The sequence below is a fragment of the Silene latifolia genome, chromosome X, assembly GCF_048544455.1.
Source record: "Silene latifolia isolate original U9 population chromosome X, ASM4854445v1, whole genome shotgun sequence".
In the NCBI taxonomy this organism is placed as follows: Eukaryota; Viridiplantae; Streptophyta; class Magnoliopsida; order Caryophyllales; family Caryophyllaceae; genus Silene; species Silene latifolia.
The window spans coordinates 108,506,423-108,522,783 of NC_133537.1; positions in this window are offsets into that span (position 1 = coordinate 108,506,423).

Consider the following 16,361-nt stretch of genomic DNA (forward strand, 5'->3'; position numbering starts at 1 on the left):
TTGCCCCTGAGTCAAACAAAACAAAAGATAGCTTATGATGAACAAGAAAGGTACCGGTAACTACATGGGTATCATTCTCGGCTTCTTGTTTGCCCATCATGAAGAGCTTCTCGCTGCTTTTCTGGCCTCCACCCTGGACCGAGGTGTTTGAAGTAGTCGGCTTAGCAGCCAAGTTCTGAGTCACACTGTTGTTCGGGCGCTGATAGGATCCTCCACTGTTACAGTTAAAGCCGCCATTGTTGTTGTTCTGCCTTCCACGGTTACCCCAAGACCAATATGGCCTATTGCTAGCAAAACTCTGGCTCGGAGCCTGAGAGAAACTCCCCTGATAAGCTCTTGAAACCCCTCCAACTATGGCACTGGTACAGTCGTGTCTCTTGTGACCCACTCCACCACAGTTAAAGCAAGTAAGGTTGGAGTTGTCACTAACACTCCGACCACCACCCCTTCCCCATGCTCGAGATCCCCCTGAAAACCCAGATCCTCCAGAAAAAGCCCTAGACTGCCCATAGTTGCTCTTCCTGTGGCCTGACTAACTGCCACTTTCACTCTCTGCTTTCCTCTTCTCAGTTGTAGTTATCTCCATAGCCTCCTTGGCCAAGTCCACCAATCTCTCAGCTTGCCCAGCCCGCGGGTATACCTCTTTCAGGTCAGTAATAACTCCAGCTGGTAACCTATTCATGATCTTGGGTGCCAACCCCTTCTCGAAACGAAAAGCCAAACCCTGCTGCCCCATCTGCATATCTTCTATGTAGCGTGACAACTCAAGGAACCGGTGATAGTACTCTGAAACAGTCATATCATCAGACATGGTGAAACAATCAAACTCGGATCTCAACTTGTGATGGATGTGCTCCGGCACGAATTGTTCCCTCATGGCGCTATTCAGACCTGCCCATGGTATAGCATCGAGCCCCTCATCCTTGTAGTATGTCCTGGCATCTTCTTTCACGTTCTGCCACCAAACTGTAGCCTTACCCCTCAAGTAGTACACTACCTGCTCGACAGCCAACTCCGGCGGACACTTCACAACCTCAAGGAGACTCTTGATCTCGCGGTGCCAGTTATCAAGCAGCTTAGGCTCTCTGGTGCCCTCTTAAGTTGATGGGTTGAAGCGGGCAATGATGGTTCTTAGGTGGGTTGCATCCACCGGTTTCTCAGCCCCCTTATCCACATTCTTAAGAGCCTCTAACAGTGCTTCATGCTGCTCGATCATACGGGCTACCTCATCTGTGGTCATCTCAGATGCTTGGATATACGCTGCTGACCTCTTTGGCGGCATTTTGAGCTGATAAAAGCAAGGAAACGTAAGCACATAGCCTACAACTCAAAATAAACATGACCCTCCGCCAAAGAAGTATTCGGCCAAGTATGGTGAGATACTCGACCGAGTATGGACTACTCGGTCGAGTGTTCCACTCCAGTAGCCAACGTCAAAAATAAATAAGACATACTCGGTCGAGTATGGATGATACTTGGTCGAGTATGCCTCACTCAGTCGAGTATGCTCTATTACTCAGTCAAGTGATCACAACCAGTAGCTACTGCTACCTATAACCCAAACAACACTCGGTCAAGTGCCTGGTTACTCGGCCGAGTACTCCCTACTCGGTCGAGTACCCGCCCTGCTCGACCGAGTCATGCCAAAACGAGTTGTAAACTATCGCTATCATACGTAAACATGCTTTTCTATCAAGATATATACATATGCACAACTACCCTTTAAAAAGCCACGTAGCAAACATTTAACATGCTCAACATATTTCATGCTCAATATCTAACATATACAAATTCGCAATTCACCTTTCATATACTACCATGTTCCAATTCTTTCATCATTTCATGCAACAACTTCATAAGTTTCAAATTACAGGTACTACACACACATGACTCAAACATACAATAGTTCCCAAGACTTCCCCATGTGACCAACTTGAGATCATAAGGGCCTCAATGCGACTTCGGGATGTCTCCCAAGTCTTTGTGATAGCTCCAAACAACTCTACCCGGGTTCATTTTATTTACTCCCTATGTTCATTGGGTGCATTAGTTTAAGGTTCCAGAATCGTCGCTCTGATACCACTTTGTGACAGCCACACATACCAAGGTCCCTTACCAGGACCACCCTAGCATGAGAGACCGTCACCATCTAGGTTGCCCAAGGTTAGTATATCAAAGTTACCAATCCAAAACACAATGATTAAAGTATAACTGATTAATGTTTACATGTTCCAAAATCCAAAACCAAAACCAAAGTAAAGTTACTAGTGTTCAACAACTAAAACTGGAAGATAAATCTCATGACAGCGGAAGCTAGACTCGAGTGATGGCTCCTCATCTCGTCCCCATAGCTAGCAAACATCATCACCTGTCACAATCTGCTCACCATCCCCGAATGGATCACCACGGATTTTATAAAACAATAACGGGGTCAGTTATTGCATAATCAACATAAGACAAGTATGAAAAGATAAATAGCTGATCATTATCCACCTCCAACTCCCAATCACGACATGTAACCGACTACACATTAAAGTGTGTAGCCCTACCAGTTGGGGACCGCAGACGTACCCACCTAAGCCCCCGCTCATCAACGAGAGATAACCCTGTTCATTAATGTACACATCCCCTCCTGTGACGGGTTCCACTGAGGGCAAAACTAGGGCGTGAAGCCACTCCCACAAGGGACTCCACTCAGCCGAGGATGCACCTCGTGAACATCACCATCAACCATCACAACTCCAACACCCAACTCCACATCAACAATCAGCATATAATCACAATATCAATCGTACGACAATTACAATACAATCTTAAATCAATTAACAGTAAACCGAGTAGGGAAACCCTACCTTAGCACAAACTACAATAAGATACACAAGTAAGCTAGAATGGCTCCTCTACGAAGTTCTCACCTAACAACAATCATATAATTCCAATTACCATATGCAAAAACCCTTTTCCCCCAAATCACAAATTAGGGCAAAACCCTAAAAGACAAATCAATAGAACTTATGAAATCAAAAGCTTTACGACACAATCGACGCAACGAAAGATGAACTAGACTCACAACAATCTGCGCACTTGAGAGAGAGATTTGGAAAGGATTGGAGTTACGTTGTATTGCTTAGGTTTTGTAAAAGTGATTAGAAGTTGTAAAACGTGTCTAAATAACTTTAATCCTTTCTAAATCAAACCGTGGAATAATTATCCGTCAGACCAGATACTCGGCCGAGTATAGAGTTCACTCAGCCGAGTATCCTCTACTCGGTCGAGTATTCCCATACTCGGCTGAGTATTCCTGGGCAGTAAACTGTCCAGAAACACACGACACACCTACTCGGTCGAGTAAGCCATATTCGGCCGAGTAACAAACTTAGAAAATCGTAGTATTACAGACGGTAGAGTAGGCTTCTCCATGGTCGACCATATTGATCTCATCTTCGACTGGAGATATAAGGTGTGAGTAATCCAAGGTGGATTCTTCATTCGAGATCATTAGAATTCCAAGAGGATTCTTTGTATTGTTAGGCTTACACTCGGGAGGGATAGGCAAACGTCCATCTTCAATCATGTCTTCGAGAGCATGCTTTAGCCTATAATAATTTTCTGTGTCATGTCCTTTGCTCCTGTGGTACTCGTAATAAGCATTATCATCCCAAAATTTGGACATCTTTTCCGGGTCAGGTGTAGGTCCTATTGGTTGGATTCTTCCTTGTATTAACCTCTTCAGTGCATTTGTGTACGTGTCACCGATGTCGGTTAACTTCCTTGGTGTAATGTTTTTCTTGGATGGCTCGACGAGGTTAAGATCATCGGTCTTGCTAGTGGAACCGTAGGAATGACTTCCAGTTGATGTTGACCCTTGATATCTGCGTCCTATTATTTTGGACAAGAGCCCTTTGCGAATATCGTCTTCGATTCTCATACCTAATACTGTTAAGTCTTTAAAAGACTTGATGTTTTGGTACCTCAAATGATTTGCATAGATATGCCTTAGATTGTCCACGAATTTTTCCACAAGAATGGCCTCGTCTAGACGCTCAACTAGTTGGCTGCTTGTCTTCCTCCACCTGCTTAGGAAGTCGGTGAACCCTTCCTTTTCATTTTGGGTAACAACCTCTAAGGTGAGCATGTTGACTTGAATTTCGGTGTTATCCGCGTATTGCTTGGTGAAATCGATGGCCGCATCATCCCAAGTAGAGATCTTCTTGTGGTCTAGAGACTAAAACCACTGTTTAGGAATATTGTCGAGAGATGAAGGAAAGATCCTTAAGAACATCTCCGGCTTGATGCCCTTGATACACATGTAATCTTTAAAAGCACGAATGTGATTTAGAGGATTTTCATGCCCTTTGAATTTTGGGATGTCAGTCATGTTGAAGTTAGTTGGTAGTTGGGCATTTACTGCCTCATACTTTCGGCTATTTTCCCTATAAATTCCATCCTCTTTGAGGTACATCAGTTGCTCTTCTAAGTATTGAAGTCATTTTTCAGCTTCAGTGAGGATTGGGGAAGAATCGTTTATGAATGGTGGAGAGTCGTCATTGAATAAGGCATTGGGAATAGGTTCCCCCGTAAGAGAGAGCCTTGCTTCTACAACCACTATGCAATTTTCGATCGTTTCGAGGCGAGCATAGGCGACATCTTGACTAGTCTGAAGACGGAGTATCGCGTCCAAGATTTGACTATTACCATTTCCTTCGGGACCATGGACGCTTGCTGCACTTTCATTTTTTCCGACCATCTTGGGCTGAGTATAAGAACCGACGATGAATCAAGACACATTCGACTATTTTTCACACTTACTCAGACAAGACTCGTGGATTGACTAAAAAAAGAAGAGGATAAAAGACACGTGTGTGTCACGTGAGTTGGAAGAAAGTTGATTTTGAAATGTTGTCCTAAACAATCATTGTGTGTGATCGTAGAAGTGTTAACTTTGAAGTTTGATTTTTTTTTTTTTTGAAATGGTTGACACATTTTTGAAATTTTGACAGGGTTTCGACTTGACTTTGTTGAGTTTGAGTTTTTTAGGCCATTTTGAAAGTTTTGCATTTTTGTATTTTGAAGAAAGATTTTTTGAAAATTTCGTCAGAGTTTTATTTATAAAAGGTGATAATATACAAGCTATAAACACAAACATGGGCATTATAATGGCATGCTGAGTGCTTTTAGAAGGTTTTGCCTTAAAGGGTGGGATGCCATAACAAACCATCATACCGTTGTTTGTGGAGAGGTTCGTGCCAAACATGAGTTGGGTCGGTTCCTAGTCCATTCGCACAAGTAGTGAAAGCTCTTGATACAAACATGAGTAAGCATCGTGGTATGGTTGACGTCAATCGCTATCCATCTTTGGATGCAATCAGGAACTTGCACCGTCCAGACGGTACGATTGATCGAATGGGTTGGGTTAAGCCTATGAAGGCTGGCTAAAACGACCTAAGAAGGTCGAGTAATGAAAACTCACAATTGTCTCATATAAACTATTCCCTAACCTTGTTCAAGTTTCACCCTAGGTAACACTAGACTTATTCTAAGTATATCATCCCCAGCAGAGTCGCCAAACTGTGGACACAGCCACCCGCGCCGCGCGCACCCGCTTGTTGAATTCGAGGCTGCGACACTTCTCCCACGGAACTCCGGCGCGACTACCGAGGCACGTCATGGGCCGTTATCGATTTGTAAGGCATTTAAACCAGTGAAAGGTTTGACAATCATGCATTTGTGGAGTCACCACCAGTTTTTATGGAAAATTGGAACCGTTCAAATACTTCGCGTCATGTCAAGACACAAAGTAGCGACATGAACACTAAGAAATTTGTTACCCTAAGCATTCTATGTTTAGAATGACTCTCATGACGCCAATGAACACGGATGTTCACATAGATCTTGAGTAAGGGGTGAGGGTACGTATTAGGAAGCTCGTTTATTTGAACACCTAATCCCGCCCGCCTCAATAGCGGCCTCTACTAATGATCAGGGAAGTTGTCTATACTTTATATTTTGTCAATTGTATGCATGCTATGAAACATCCAATGTTTTAAACCTAGCATGTGAGATTAGACTAAGTCGGTTGACAGACAATTTAGCAAACAATTGAAGGTCGAAGTGGAAGTTTAGATTGATTACATGTGAACTGCCAAGTAAGTAAATCATACAAGAGCAATATTAAATAAATACATTAAAATAAATAAATTACAGTGGATAATTGAATTTACGTCACAAGTACGCTTGAAAAAGGATTTGAAAATAAAATAAAAGAATTAGAAGATTGTAAAATACGTCGAATTAGTAGTGATAATAAGGATAATAACCGATTAAAACCTAATTAGAAGGCCTACGTCAAAACAAGACGAGTTCAGAGGCAGAAACCACCTCATAACAGGCACAGCATCTGTTGCGTCCCTTAGAAGAGGCGCATCATTCATGCGACTGTTCTTGAGTTGGGTTCTGACTGTGAAAGTCAGGCTCGTTAATTGTTATCATTGGTTGATTGATTAGTTTGGATTATTCATATAAAACTCGAGTGAAGGTGATTTAGTCAGATTATATGCATCGGGAACCGTCGTAAAGCAATAAAAACGAATTTGAAACGAAGTATTACAAGTTAGTTATTATGCGATGTTGGAAACGGGTTTATATACAAACTTCAAATTACAGACGGAAAATAGAAAATAGAAAATTGAAGAAGGAATAGAATTAAAATCATATATCAAAGACGAATTCAAGGGACTTGATATGAACAAATCGAGCCTCTTAAATCCGGGTTCGAATTTAATGACGAAAACCCGCAAATATCGGTTATAAGGGATTTAAGTCGGAATTGTTGAAAAGTATTTTATAAAGCAAATTTGTAAATGAGAAAAGATGAAAATTTGAAAGGAATAAGGAATAAAATGGACGAAGACCTTTGAATGAAATAGTGAAGAAACACGAGGAAGAAGAAAAAGAGCAACAGCGGCTAAGCAGCCTCTGGAATAGGCGCAGCAAGTACTGTGACCATTCCAAAAGGCGCAACAGCTGCTGCATTTCTTCTCGACAGTGCCTCTCTAATGTCCCGTCAAAAGGGTTTTAAAACGTGATTTTGAAAATGGTTTTTGGCATACTTATGACGTAAAATCGTACATTAATTGATACAAAATAAAATAGAGTAAATAAATTGGGATTTACACCCTCAGACTTACATGTTTGACGAAGCAAGATTAACTAATTTGTCGTATTAGTGATTGCTCGACTCGATGTAATATGAAAGTTCCCTCTAAAGAGGATTTAGAACTGTTGGGAAATGTGTCCTCAACAACAGTGCGATCATATGATTTAAATATCATAATTAAATCTCATTTTAAAGAATACATTTGGGAAGTATTTTTACTGTCAACTGGTCCACACATATCGGTAATGATTGGCTGACTAGAGTTTGACATTACTGTCGTGCGACGGTGGTGATCAGTTGATCCCCTAGGTCATACCTATAGGGCAACACTCTTAATTGATTATTTAATTAATCGTATAATGTTACGAGTTAATTAAATTACTTGAAAATTGACGGACGATTTTGGAAGTAAAATTTACGTGTCTCATTTAGATGAGATACGGTCCGAGTAATCAATTGTATCTTTACTCGGATGAAATTATTGTTTAAGGAAACAATTGAAATTGAATGAATAATTATAAATACAAGTTGTTGTGATTTATAATTGGTAAAATATTTTGGTACAAGTAATTATGAATTACTGAGTCAATTTTGTGTATGACGTATTTTTATTAATACGTTGATTTTTAAATGTGTTAAAAATACATAACAATTTTATGTGACATGTGACATGTAACATATTGACAAATTGACAAGGATAATATGGACACCATATTATATGATGGCCGAAATTTTGAAGACAAAATAAAGAGACCATGACTTTTCCTCTTCTCTACACTATTTGGGGAAGATTAAGAGTCATGTCTTTTATTCTTCTTTTGCCCACAATTGTCTATATGTACTAGAATCAATTCATTCACTTAACAAGCCGAAAACTTAAGTGTTTTAAGTGAGCAAAACTCTTCCTCTTCTCCTCTCCATATGAACCGAAATTTGGGAGCTAAAAGGCCAAATTTTTGGGTCAATTTTCTTGCAAAATTAGTATTATCTAGTCTTCATAATATTGGTTTGATTAAGAGAAAGCTTTGGGTATAAAGCCTTGGGAGAGATCCTATACTTGGGTCTTGGGTTCTTTGTTCTTCCATTTAAGGGATAGCTCAAGAACAAAAGAGAAGGAGAACTCTTTTGTGCCCATATATACCGATATTGCAATGTAAGGACATGATTTCTCCTCTATTATATCTTTTGTTTGCATGCATAAGATCATTAGTTAATTTTGTGACAAATTATATTTAAGCATATATGAGTATGTTGTTAGGTATAAAGATCTACCTTTCCTTCAATTGGTATCAGAGCAATGGTTGTTTGCATGCAAATCGGTTATAGTTTTTCCGAGTTATACGATTAACATATAAAACTTGTAAATTTGTGATATTATGATATATCACGAAATTAATTTATGCATGTTAAGTTTCTGATCCTAAAATGATTTTTAGGATTTTTGCTTAATTTACGGATTTTACTGTTCATATTATATAATATTGGCATTAAAATGTGATTTTTATGATAAAAATGCCATTTTTGGACGAAAATTAGCTAAACTTCGAATTTTCCAGTTCTTTTTGGATATGTTTTCACATATATTATTATTAGATGATCTGGAAATTTTTATAATTTTATGAGTTGTTATGCTCGAAAAATGAATTTTTCATTATTAAATTCGTTTTTGGTGAAAAATAGGTTAATATGAGATAAATTTCGATTCTGGTCATATAAATTTAGTATGTTGTCACATGCAATTTTACAAGATGTGTGTAAAATAATTGGCTATATTGAAGTCTTTATGCATGATTTATGGATTTTTGAAGAAAAATAGCATAAATAGTGACAGTTTTAGTGAAAAATTGCTAAAACATGCTTCATGACTAGGGAAAAACGTGATATGTTGCTTTTTATTATCTTTTTCAGATCTAAAATTGAAAAGTTGGTGAAAATAATTTTTCTCATGTTTTTATGATTATTTTAGTTTAAATCGATAAACCGCAACATTGTTTTTCCGGATAAAATTTCGAAATTTTTAACCTAAGTTTTTGAACATTATGAGTGTCATGGTTTTTTTCCAGAATGTTCAAGAGTTTAAATTTCAAATTTTGATTTTATTTGAAATTTTTATGATTTATTTGAAGTTTATAGCTTATTTTATTATAATTTTAAGTCCATTATGAACAAATATGAGTTAATTATGGTCAAATTATTAGTGAAGACTAATTTTGAGTCCTAAAAGGTTAGGGTAATTAACTTAAGCATAAATATGAATTTATGTACATAAATATGAATTTATGTAATTTTGGTGATTAAAAAATGTTGAAATCACGCAAATCCGTAAAAACCGAGTAATATATGATATTGGCTAATTTAAAGGCGATTTAGCATAAAATTGGGCATGTTCATACATATTATAATGCTGCATATTTCAATTGTTGAATGTCTTTTATTTATATAATTTTGAATTATGTAATTTTGCTTAGTATGGCCTTAGATTTTTATTGGTATTACCCGAAATGTATGGTAATATCGATTCGGTTGTAATTTTATTGTGATCTCGTATCACCGTCTTGTAATTTAATAGATTTATTTTATTATAGTTACAAATGTATAATAGGAATTATGTAATTCATTATGTAATTTTAATTCATTCCGGAGTTCCTAAAGACGAATTTCCTAAAGATGGCGATACATAAAGACGGTGTTACCTCGAGATGCGTGCCACAACCGAAGATCAAGGGACCAATGGAGTTGGTTTCCGAATATGTAATAGTTAAACAGTTTTCTATTTCTAGGAAGGCCATACTAGGATTTTTTTTATGTTTTGCATTTTATTTATGTCGCATGCATCGCTAAATCGCCATAACTAAAACATGCATCGTTCTAATCGAGTCCTTCGACCGTGTCAATTACAATTATCGTAGTTCACCGCTTTAGTTCACTTAAAACGTGATAGATAATAAATTGACATGACCTCTCGCTAAAATAATCAATTGAGACATAGCCTTACCAAATAGTAGAAACCATGAAAACCTATTTCGTGAGGGAGTGCACTCGGCCACACCGGGGTACAAACCTTGTTACGTAGGGGAAGTGGGTGATGAATGTCAATCCACCGAATTCATGTTAATAAGGGGTATTTCGGCACACCGTGCCCTAAGTTGATGTGGGTTTGGATTATGGACACATTTATTCGAAATTTGGGTTGTACTCAACGAAAGTATTCACGACGTATTTCCGGATGTGTTTCGGGCTAGAGATGAATATTAATGTAAATATCATCGACCAAGAGTTCTAAAAGTAGAATCGATTAAAGAGTTAATCCACCGAGTTATATTGATGAGGGGTATTTTGGCACACCGTGCCCCAAGTTAATATGAATTTGGATCTTGGAATCATTTATCTAGTTGGGTAGAGGTCACTAGAAAAATGCATAAAACTTGTTATCTACAAGTATTATTAAAACGATAAATGTTAAGTTTTCCACTATTCCGTTATCATATTGTTCTATTTCTTTACCACAATTCATATACGATATCATTTCGTTTTTTTTCAAAATCTCCTTAAAACATCGTAACTAGAGACAAATTTGATTTTGCTTCTAAAACCTCATATGAACCATTGCTAAGGATCTCTTCTAAAGAGTATAGATTAAAGTTATCTATTATCAAACAGGTTTTTGATTCTAGACTAACACATCTACTTAGAATGGATTGTTTTTCATGTACTTAAAAGAATTAAGTACCTTGAAATGATTGTTTTGGTAATTAGTTTTGTCAGAATTCGTAATTGACCAAAATAATGCAACCACCTCAATGAGAGTTTTTAAGACTAAAACGAACAAATGAAGAGTGTTCTTCATGAATTCAATTTTGCTTCTCAAAGCAAAGACTCATTGAAATGAGTGGGAGCATTCTCTTAAACCGTTAAGATAAGGACGAGGTTCAAGAAGTAAAGATTATAATGGAATTGATACAAGGTAATGTTAAAAGTAAAGTTGTTGAGAATGACGATACTAAACCTATCAATCCCGACCGATAAAGTTTCCATTGTCTCAAATGTTGGACACGAGAAAGGAAACTACCCCAAATTATTGAAGAATCAATAAGTTAGGTGTGGGACATCTAAAGGGATATTCTTCTTTAAATGTTTATTTGATTAAACATAAATTTTGCTAGTACCACTTCGTCAATATTAGAAACGGTGGTGGTTTTCATCATTATGTTTGATACATAAGATGATTAGAATATGACGACTAGCAACAATGAAGTCGAGAGATAGAGTCATTGTGTACTAAATCTAGTTTTGGGTTTAGAGTTGTACTTAATTATGACTATTAAGTGCATAAACTCTAAATAAGAATACAACTTGTTAAGATACAAAAGAGGTTTCACTTTTGTGACCCTATACACCACGATTTGATGTATGGCTAGCCCATTATCAAGGTGATTATATTCTAAACCAAACTAGAATGATATATCATGAAGATGATGCAAGACTCAAATTGGTAACCCAAGATTAAACCTTAAATTTTGGAATGATAAACGCAAAGAGTTATCGAGTACTCTTGAAACCATTAGATTGTTAATGGTATATGCGTATCTTGCATTCAAAGCAAGATGTCTCGTGCCTTTTGGTTGAAAAGGAGATCGAGGTTGTAAATCATTGATCCAAAATAGGTTGATCATTTTCTTTTACCAACGATTTAAGTTGATAAGGTAAATAGAGAAATATTTGAAGAAGTTCAAAGAATTCAAGGAATCACGATTTAGTCGTGATGGGATTATCAAAGTGAAGACTTTGATATAAGCAAAGGAAATGTGATATAGTATCACAAGTTAATCTCTCTTAGCACGCATTATGGAGTAATGTGTGGTTGGATAAGAAATCAAACGCTATTCGATATGGTTTGGACTTCAATCAAGTTACTTTGAGTTACTTGATCCTTTTGGGATTTTATCATTTTTGTCTAAATTATTTTTCCACTAAATAGAATCATATGAGATATGAAATGGTAAGGGTACCATGTTTGTAAGTTTTCACAAGAAACAAATGCTCATTTTTCCTTATGATAATCACGAGTACACCAGGTTTGTGGCTCGTGAAGCTGTCTTTCTAAAATACAAGTTTATTTCTAGAAGACAGAGTGGGAGAAATTATTCAAGAGCCACAAAGAATGTCATGTCGCAAGAAACAGGTCTTTCTTGGCTACATAGGACGTGTTGTGTAAGACTTTGTTTCTTTAAAACCTAGGAGGTTAAATTCGTCACTTGTTAAAGATGATGAATTCAAGCTACTTTTAAGAAAGTAAAGAGCTTATAACTTACAAAAGAAATTGTTTGATTCAAGTTGATTACTTCTAGAAAGTAATGAACATATGACTTACATAAAAGTGTTTAAGTCACAACTCAATACAAGGCTTAGAGCCATGAAAATCCGAAACAAAAGGCTTGATTAGTGACAAAGGGTTTTGCACTAATAAAGAGAGATTTCAAAGCAAGATTGGCCGCAAAGAGTTTTGCACTGATTGAAATGCTTAAGTCTATTTGGATCTTCTTAGGGATTGTGTTTCATTATGAGGATATGAATACAACAAGTGAATCTAGAACCCACTTCTTCAATAGAAGGAATGTATTCAATACATGTCATGAGTTTTATAGATTCTTGCAATCCTAAGATAATGTGAAACTTAAGAGAGGGTCTTAAGTAGGACATCAATGAGTTAGAATCAATGTTTTGATCATGTTATAAAACTTTTCTCGATAAGACGAGAAGTTGTTTTTATACATGAAGTTTAGTGGGAGTTACGGAAATTTTATTTAGTCCGATATGTGGATGACATATTGATCATTAAGAATGATTTAAGACTTTTGGAGTAATATAATACATCTTTAATATCCAGATTTATGAAGATAAATCTACATGATATTAGCGTCAATAAGAAGTCTTATGTTGATAAGATTCATGACTAGTTCAATTAAATTGAACATATTTGATTGATTCCATTTGCTTCCGCTGCCGGATCAATTAAATGAGTAATGATGTATAACACTTCATATACTTTGAGTATTATGAATTGTTTTCAAAATCGAATTTAAGTAATCTTTATCAAGTAAGCCATGAAGATTACCCTTAAGTGCTTGCAGAAGCATTAAGGAAGTAAAGCAAAGTGTTTATGATGCAATTTTGTGTAAGGGTGTTACACAAGTGACAATTGACAATTGAGATTGCGCATGGTTTCGACAAAACCATAATCAAAACACATTAGGGTGGTTAAGAGACCATTATGGCTATGATAATTAAGAAGTAGATTTTCTAGAATCGTTCTAGACAATAAAGAACAATGAGAGATATTTATAACGGAAATTGAGTACACTTGCAATCATGAGATGTGCAAGAAGGATGAGTCCCGCACACTGTGAAAACAGTGGGAGCTATTCTTAGGCTAGAAGGGCCTATGTCTTGATTGGATCTCGACACGTACTCAGAAAGTTTTGTAATGCAAATGTATACATTACAAAGGAAAACGAGTGTGTAGTTAGGTTGAGTAAGGTGCAAGAAGTTGATAAAACCTACTAACCAAAGCCTTATCAAGGCTAAACATGATGAGTCATGTCATTTCAATTGGATTGAAATGAACAACTACGTACAAGATCAAATTAGATTATAGAATATGAAATAGTAATCAGGCATTGGCTATTCATATGTGATAATCACATTTGTCGTTCGAGTTTTTCTTTAAAAACTCCTTTTATACTTTGTTACATCCAAACGGGTTGTAATGACAATTGAACCCTGTTAAAGTGAATACGGATTAACATTGTATTCGCCCATAGTCACTTGTATGAGGTGACGTCTCGAAGTGACTAGAGTGTGATGCGATTGATGGCAAGTTCAAGTGCCATAGAGTCATGTGAGATGACTAGTCGATCACATAGGCAGATGTTAGGAACATTTTGTCGGGCCTAATGACCGCTTATAGAGTTCTGGCAAATTTATATAGCCTGGTCGTGGCGAGAGCTGCTATAGTATTCAAATGAGTCGATTCTTTTGACTAAAGACTATTCTCCTAAGATGGCACAGTTTCAGATTAACTTTGATTTGTGTTACTACGACCTTCGTAAATGGGGTCAAATGGGCATATTTTGGGTTATGATGGCCGTGGCTAGTCGAAGGGAATGAGTGCGATAGGAATTGTCCACCCCTTTGTCAGGGTTATAACAATATCTCAGGGCCACTCGAGGAGTAATGAACTGGAAATGCGTGGCCACGCTGGAATGTATCCATGGTGGATAAATCCGGTCAATCGATTATTCTCCGATCGAGGAAACCACTCACGATATGATCACTTGCAAGTACGACTTGAAAGACACCTTGCATTGAGTGGGAGATAGTAATAGGACAAGAGAATTGGTGACGCACACTTGTCGAGGACAAGTGGGAGATTGTTGGGAAATGTGTCCTCAACAACAGTGCGATCATATGATTTAAATATCATAATTAAATCTCATTTTAAAGAATACATTTGGGAAGTATTTTTCTTTGTCAACTGGTCCACACATATCGGTAATGATTGGCTGACTAGAGTTTGACATTACTGTCGTGCGACGGTGGTGATCAGTTGATCCCCTAGGTCATACCTATAGGGCAACACTCTTAATTGATTATTTAATTAATCGTATAATGTTACGAGTTAATTAAATTACTTGAAAATTGACGGACGATTTTGGAAGTAAAATTTACGTGTCTCATTTAGATGAGATACGGTGCGAGTAATGTCAATTGTATCTTTACTCAGATGAAATTATTGTTTAAGGAAACAATTGAAATTGAATGAATAATTATAAATACAAGTTGTTGTGATTTATAATTGGTAAAATATTTTGGTACAAGTAATTATGAATTCTTGAGTCAATTTTGTGTATGACGTATTTTTATTAATACGTTGATTTTTAAATGTGTTAAAAATACATAACAATTTTATGTGACATGTGACATGTAACATATTGACAAATTGACAAGGATAATATGGACACCATATTATATGATGGCCGAAATTTTGAAGACAAAATAAAGAGACCATGACTTTTCCTCTTCTCTACACTATTTGGGGAAGATTAAGAGTCATGTCTTTTATTCTTCTTTTGCCCACAATTGTCTATATGTACTAGAATCAATTCATTCACTTAACAAGCCGAAAACTTAAGTGTTTTAAGTGAGCAAAACTCTTCCTCTTCTCCTCTCCATATGAACCGAAATTTGGGAGCTAAAAGGCCAAATTTTTGGGTCAATTTTCTTGCAAAATTAGTATTATCTAGTCTTCATAATATTGGTTTGATTAAGAGAAAGCTTTGGGTATAAAGCCTTGGGAGAGATCCTATACTTGGGTCTTGGGTTCTTTGTTCTTCCATTTAAGGGATAGCTCAAGAACAAAAGAGAAGGAGAACTCTTTTGTGCCCATATATACCGATATTGCAATGTAAGGACATGATTTCTCCTCTATTATATCTTTTGTTTGCATGCATAAGATCATTAGTTAATTTTGTGACAAATTATATTTAAGCATATATGAGTATGTTGTTAGGTATAAAGATCTACCTTTCCTTCAAGAACAAGTTGATTGAGTTGATTAAAATGTAGTTGTCAAATTGGTCGGTCATGCAAACGTGACTGGTATTCAGAATGATTTGAGCTTACGTGGTCGCAAGGAGCAAGCACGTAGGTGTCGAAAAGCAAGAGAGCGGTCTTAGAATGCAAAGGGAGAAGAGAATGGCGGACCCTCGTGCGAAGAATATGTGAGGCGGAGGCCTCTATTTATACTAATCACACGAAGGAAATATGGTAAAACTAGGAATATAAAAGAAATCCGGAGAAAAACTGGAAACTGGAGAAAAAGCAGTCCAGGAAGAGGCGCAACAGGAACTGCGACCTTTCCAAGAGGCGTAATAACTGCTGCGTTTTCTCTTGGCCATTTTCCTCCTCAGCAAGAAAGATTTCCGTGGTTGATTTTAGGAATTAGGGAAGATGTAGGCTTCCTTATTTCGCAAGGTAGATATTTTCTTGATAATAGATAAAATTTAGGAATATTACTCCGGAAAATTCCAGAATATTTCGACTCGGGTTTTAGGCGGTTTAGAAAATGGAAGCGGTTTTTGACCCGGACTCCAAATGAACTCTAATTACTATCAAAACGACCGTATCGGCACGTAGATGACGACCA